Consider the following 7,690-nt stretch of genomic DNA (forward strand, 5'->3'; position numbering starts at 1 on the left):
CAGGGAGGCAGATTTGCTCTGATAATCGAATCAGGGCAGAATAAAATTAGGGCTGCCTAGAAGTGCCAGTTATTTGGCATTCCTTCAGCATTCATTCAACACACGTTTGTTCAACACAGCAGATACAAAAACAAATCTCACTTTATAACTTGGATGTGCACATAATGCAACTTTTTTTTTTCTTTCTGTAACTCAGTTGGTTTTGAATCGTCATTCTGCCTGGGTGGTCTATACTTAATCTTAGTCTATTTGCAGTTTCTCCCCAGTCCCAGATATTCCCAGGGTTTTGGCTAATCCCAGGGGGCTTACAGCAGTGCCAAGTTGTGGCATGTGTGGGTGAGGAGGTGGCAATCTGGTTACTGCTGTCGTCTGACCTCATGGGGTCCTCAGGGACACCACACCCCTCCTGGTCCTCACTCATTGTTTCCTACAGGTCCTGGTGGGGAAGTCTCTCGGTTCTCTGCACATGGTCCCTTCTGGTCTAGCGGCAATTAGGAAACTCCGGTGGCAGCCCTAGACTCCCCCTTGGAGCCACTTCTTTTCTGGGCCCTCCCTGCCCCACAAGGCTCTGCTAGGAATGTGAGGCACAGGTTTCCTCTGCTTTCAGACCCCACAGACCTGTCTGAGCTTTTGCCCCCTCCTCCAGGGCTACACTAGGCAAACAGGGCTGCCCTGGGCATGCAAGGCTGCCCTATATAGTTGTACGGGTTGTGCATTCCACAAGGGTGCCTGGGCCGGGGGTTCATAAGGGTTGGACCCAGTTTACACTCCAGTTGCCAAGCGGTGTGCCTAGAGGGGGTGCCTTTTCCTAATTCATACAGGGTGCTCCTGAGCCAGGGTAGCCCCAAGCAGGGGCAGGAACCCTTCCTCTGGGAACCACCAACATCTACAGTCATTGCTTCCTGTTCCATTCCACATTTTTCCAGCCTGGGGAGTGGGGAAGCCTCATGATTTCCCCCAGATCTTTTGTCTTTGCCCTCCATGCTTTCTAGTCCTTTCCCTGCTTAAGCTTGAATCTGCAAACTCAGATGAGAGCCTTTTCCTTGCTTTCAGTTGCCCCCTCCTTCCCGAGGCTTGGGCACAGAAACACCTTGTTGACTGAAAGTTAAAGATAAAAGGAAGAAAGGAAACTGGGGAGAAATACAGCCTCTTATTTTAAAAATATTATCCTACAGTGGCATTTATTCTGCATTGATTTAAAAAATATTTATTGAGCAAACGCCACATGCCAGGTCCTAGTTTTGCAGCTGTGAATAAGGCAGACACGGTCTCTGCCCTCGAGAAGTTTCTGTGGGATGAGGATAAAGGGAAACAGTTGATTGAGAATATCTTGAGAACCTTCTTGAGGGAGCAGCCCATGCTAGGTGTGGAGGAAAGCAGGATATTTGATAGGTGGAGAAGGCAGAAGAGAGTTTCAGGTGAGGGAAACTGCAGGAGAGGCTTTTCAAATGAATTCACTGATGGGTACATGCATTCATTCACTGAATAAATGTTTGCTGAGCTCTGAGACATGCCAGGCACCAGGATTGGGTATGGGGGAGCCATGGTGAAGCAGACAGGCCTGGCCCCTGCCTCCAGGGAGCTCGTTAGGCATAGGGCTCTGGAGCTATGGAGGTGGGTAAGACTGAAGCCCAAGGAGTCTGGGGGGTGTGGGGATGACACAGACAGGAATGCCTTTGGGACCTGGTTGGGGGACAGGGTGGTAGAGTAGAGAGGATACAGGCTGCGATGCCAGGCTGAGGTAGATGGACTGCAAAACCGTCTCTGATTTTCCACCCCTTCTGATAGCCATGCTTCTTGTGATGCGACCTTGTAGTGCCCTTCAACTCCTGTATCTGGGCTGAGCCGGGCTTGTGACTTGTTTTGGTCCACAGAATAAAGGAAAATGCCAGTCCTGAGCCATAGCTTTAAGAGGCCTTGCACCTTCTGCTCTATGGAAACCTGCTACCACCATAAGAAGCAGCCTGGGCCAGACCATTTGGAGCAGAGCCCAAGTGACCCAGCTGAGGCCAGCCAAGATCGCCCCATCCCCAGCTAATCCCCCAGCTGACTCTGATGCGTGAACAAGGCCGAGATCAGCCAACACCAGGCCAGACCAAAGGACTGCTTAGTTGTCCCATGGAGTCGAAAGCTAAATAACTTTATTGTTGTGTAGCTCTGAACAACTGAAGTATTGGGGTTGCTTATTGGACAGCTTTGTTGTGGCGATAGATAACTGACTCACAGGCCAGCCTGCATTCAAGTCCCAGCTTTGCTTACCGGTTATACGACCTCCGTCCGTTTACTTCTCTCAAGCTGGGGTTTTCTCATTGGCAATCCAGGATTAATTATGCTGACCTCATGGAATTGTTGTGGATTAAGTGGGATAGGACATTTAAAGAGTCCAGGTCAGGTGCAGGGCAGCTTTGATGGGGAGAAGACCGTGCTGCATTCCGGGTCATTTCTTCAATACAAATCTCTCCTCAGTTGTATCTAATCCTCTTTTTAACTCATTCATTGCGCTTCTAATTTAAGTTATCATACTTTTCATACCTTGAAGTTCCATTTCATTGCTTTTCACACTTGCCTGGTCATTTTTTCCTTAATCATATAGTTGATTACCTATTTTACTTCCTTAAGCATGTTATTCATATTTATTTTTATTTTGTATCCAACAATGACAATATCTGTATTGTTTGAAGGTCTAAATTTTTTAATGCAATTTTATTGAGATATAGTCACACACCATAATACAATCATCCAGAGTATACAATCAGTTGTTCACAGTATCATCATATAGTTGCACATTCATCACAATCAATTTTTTGAACATTTTCATTACTCTGAAAAATAAAACTAAAAATAGGAATAAAAATAAAAGTAAAAGAGAACACCAAAACATCTCATGCTCCTTTTTCCCCCCTATTATTCATTTACATTTTGTCCCCCTTTTTTCTACTCATCAATCCATGCACTGGATAAAGGGATTGTGAGCCACAAGGTTTTCACAATCACACAGTCACACCATATAGGCTATATAGTTATAAGATCATCTTCAAGAATCAAGGCTACTGGGTTGCAGTTTAACAGTTTCAGGTATTTCCTTCTAGCTATTCTAATACACTAAAAACTAAAAAGGGATATCCATATAATGCATGAGAATAACCTCTGGAATGACCTCTCGACTCCATGTAAGACCTCTCAGCCACTGAAACTTTATTTTTTTTTCATTTCTCTTCCCTCTTTTGGTCAGGAAGGCTTTCTCAATCCCACGATACTGCATCCAGGCTCATCCCTGGAAGTCATGCCCCAGGTTGCCAAGGAGATTTACACCCCTGGGAGTCATGTCCCACATGGAGGTGAGGGCAGTGAGTTTACCTTCAGAGTTAACTTAGAGAGAGACAGGCCACATCTGAGCAACTAAAGAGGTTCTTTGGGGGTGACTCTTAGGCACAATTTTAAGTAGGCTTAGCTTCTCCTTTGCAGTAACAAGCTTCATAAGGGTAAGCCCCAAGATCAAGGACTTGGCCTCCTACAATGGTAGTCCCCAGTGCTTGCAAGTTTATTGTTTCCACATTTTGCCCCAGGCCCTCAAGGGGGCTTTGCAAATACTTTGTATTCTCTACCCAAATTACTCTGGGATGTATCAGGGCTTCACACTAACCTGTACAAACCAACCAGCTCTCACTCACTCTCTATTCAAGGTTCCATGCAATTACGGTGTATGAATAAACGGACCATTCACATCAACCTATATAGTGTGCTACAGAAAATACAGATTTATTCTGTAAACATCTCTTCCTTTGGTCTCACACAGAAGCTGAGGTTTTAAAATATAATCAATATCATCCTTTTCCCGTTAGCCTGGTTCATCTTAGTTCTAATCAAGTCTGTTTCATTCATATCTCTAATTGAAGACTGATCTCTTTTTCAGCTTCTTTAACATTTGCTATATCGGGTAATGCTGATGTTCATAGCTGCCAGACTCTGGCTCTGAGTCTCAGGTGTCACATAGATACCCCAAGTTCCAGGGCCCAACCAGGTTACACACAAACAGCTCAGCATCTTGGAATTTAGAGACAACCATTACAACTCATGAATAGTCATGATGTGACTGCTGTAAGAGCTTACAATCTAGGAACCATTACCATAAGCCTATGCTCTCAGATTCAATTTGCAGAGTTTGCACATTATAGCTAGTCCATATTAGTGATGCATTATAATGTTTGTGTTTTTGATTCTGGCTTGTTTCACTCAACACACTGTTCTCAAGGTCTATTCACCTAGTAGCATACCTCACAACTTCATTTCTTCTTGCCACCTCTCAGTATTCCATTGTATGTATACACCACTGTTCACCATTCGTTTATCAGTTGATGTACCCTTAGTCCACCTCCATCGATTGTGAATTGTGAATATGGCTACCATAAACACCAGTGTGCAATGTCTATTCATGTCCCTGCTCTCAGTTCTTCCAAATATATACCCAATAACGGGGTTGCAGGACCATATGGCAACCCTATAGTTAGCTTGCTGTGGAACCACCACACTGCTCTCCAGCTGGGCTGCACCATTCTACTTCCCTACCAACAGGGAATAGGTACATCCCTCTCTCCACATTTTCTCCAGCACTTGTATCCCTCTGTTTATTTTTTAAACAGTTTTATTCACACACCATACAATCCACCCTAAGTAAATAATTAATTATGCATTCACCACCAAAATCTATGAGGACATTTTTCTTCTCCAAAGAAAGAGGAAAAGGACAAAAAAATAACAAATAAAAACACAAAAGACAGAAGAAAAATAAAATAAAATACAATGAAAAGGTCAGACAACAACATCACCACCAATAATCCCATATCACTTCCTTATATCTCTGTCTTACAGACATTTAGCTTTGGTATTTTGTTACTTTGTTACAATTAGTGGAAGCATCTTACAATGTTACCATTAACTATAGACTCTAGTTTGCATTGATTGTGTTTTTTCCCCTATACAATCCAACTTTCAACACCTTGCAATGTTAACATTAACTTGTTCTCCCTCATTTAAAAACATTTTTATGGAATTTGAAAGAGCATAGCAGAGAGGCGGGGCAAGATGGCAGACTGGTGAGCTGTATGTTTTAGTTACTCCTCCAGGAAAGTAGGTAAAAAGCCAGGAACTGCGTGGACTGGACACCACAGAGCAATCTGTCTTTGGGCATACTTCATACAACACTCATGAAAACGTGGAACTGCTGAGATCAGCGAAATCTGTAAGTTTTTGCGGCCAGGGGACCCGCGCCCCTCCCTGCCAGGCTCAGTCCCGGGGGAGGAGGGGCTGTCAGCTCCAGGAAGGAGAAGGGAGAATTGCAGTGGCTGCTCTTACCGGAAACTCATTCTACTGATTCAAACTCCAACCATAGATAGACTGAGGCCAGACACCAGAGACTCTGAGAGCAGCCAGCCCAGCAGAGAGGAGACAGGCATAGAAAAAAAACAACACGAAAAACTCCAAAATAAAAGCAGAGGATTTTTGGAGTTCTGGTGAACACAGAAAGGGGAAGGGCGGAGATCAGGCCTTGAGGCGCATATGCAAATCCCGAAGCAAGGCTGATCTCTCTGCCCTGGGCACTTTTCCTTAATGGCCCTGGTTGCTTTGTCTATTAGCATTTCAATAACCCATTAGATCTCTGAGGTGGGCCGTTTTTTTTTTTTTTTTTTTTTTTCTTAAATCCTTTTTGCTTTTTCTAAAACAATTACTCTAAGAAGCTCAATACAGAAAGCTTCAAAGAATTGAAATTTGGGCACGTCAAGTCAAGAGCAGAACTAAGAGAGCTCTGAGACAAAAGGCAATAATCCAGTGGCTGAGAAAATTCACTAAACAACACAACTTCCCAAGAAAAGGGGGGTGTCCGCTCACAGCCACCATCCTGGTGGACAGGAAACACTCCTGCCCATCGCCAGCCCCATAGCCCAGAGCTGCCCCAGACAACCCAGTGTGACGGAAGTGCTTCAAATAACAGGCACACACCACAAAACTGGGCGTGGACATTAGCCTTCCCTGCAACCTCAGCTGAATGTCCCAGAGCTGGGAAGGGGGAGCAGTGTGAATTAACAGAGCCCCATTCAGCCATCATTTGAGCAGACTGGGAGCCTCCCAACACAGCCCAGCAGCCCAGAACTGCCCTGGGGGGACGGCACTCACCTGCGACATAGCACAGTCATCCCTCAACAGAGGACCCAGGGTGCACAGCCTGGAAGAGGGGCCCACTTGCAAGTCTCAGGAGCCATACGCCAATACCAAAGACTTGTGGGTCAGTGGCAGAGACAAACTGTGGCAGGACTGAACTGAAGGATTAGACTATTGCAGTAGCTTTAAAACTCTAGGATCATCAGGGAGATTTGATTGTTAGGGCCACCCCCCCCTCCCCGACTGCCCAGAAACACGCCCCACATACAGGGCAGGCAACACCAACTACACACGCAAGCTTGGGACACCAATTGGGCCCCACAAGACTCACTCCCCCACTCACCAAAAAGGCTAAGCAGGGGAGATCTGGCTTGTGGAGAACAGGTGGCTCGTGGACGCCACCTGCTGGTTAGTTAGAGAAAGTGTACTCCACGAAGCTGTAGATCTGATAAATTAGAGATAAGGACTTCAACTGGTCTACAAACCCTAAAAGAACCCTATCAAGGTCAGCAAATGCCACGAGGCCAAAAACAACAGAAAATTATAAAGCATATGAAAAAACCAGACGATATGGATAACCCAAGCCCAAGCACCCAAATCAAAAGACCAGAAGAGACACACCTAGAGCAGCTACTCAAAGAACTAAAGATGAACAATGAGACCCTAGTACGGGATATGAAGGAAATCAAGAAGACCCTAGAAGAGCATAAAGAAGACATTGCAAGACTAAATAAAAAATGGATGATCTTATGGAAATTAAAGAAACTGTTGACCAAATTAAAAAGATTCTGGACACTCATAGTACAAGACTAGAGGAAGTTGAACAACGAATCAGTGACCTGGAAGATGACAGAATGGAAAATGAAAACATAAAAGAAAGAATGGGGAAAAAAATTGAAAAACTCGAAATGGACCTCAGGGATATGATAGATAATATGAAACGTCCGAATATAAGACTCATTGGTGTCCCAGAAGGGGAAGAAAAGGGTAAAGGTCTAGGAAGAGTATTCAAAGAAATTGTTGGGGAAAACTTCCCAAATCTTCTAAACAACATAAATACACAAATCATAAATGCTCAGCGAACTCCAAATAGAATAAATCCAAAAAAACCCACTCCGAGACATATACTGATCACACTGTCAAACATAGAAGAGAAGGAGCAAGTTCTGAAAGCAGCAAGAGAAAAGCAATTCACCACATACAAAGGAAACAGCATAAGACTAAGTAGTGACTACTCAGCAGCCACCATGGAGGCGAGAAGGCAGTGGCACGATATATTTAAAATTCTGAGTGAGAGGAATTTCCAGCCAAGAATACTTTATCCAGCAAAGCTCTCCTTCAAATTTGAGGGAGAGCTTAAATTTTTCACAGACAAAGAAATGCTGAGAGAATTTGCTAACAAGAGACCTGCCCTACTGGAGATACTAAAGGGAGCCCTACAGACAGAGAAACAAAGACAGGACAGAGAGACTTGGAGAAAGGTTCAGTACTAAAGAGATTCAGTATGGGTACAATAAAGGATATTAATAGAGAG

The sequence above is a fragment of the Choloepus didactylus genome, chromosome 8 (genome assembly GCF_015220235.1).
Source record: "Choloepus didactylus isolate mChoDid1 chromosome 8, mChoDid1.pri, whole genome shotgun sequence".
In the NCBI taxonomy this organism is placed as follows: domain Eukaryota; kingdom Metazoa; phylum Chordata; class Mammalia; order Pilosa; family Megalonychidae; genus Choloepus; species Choloepus didactylus.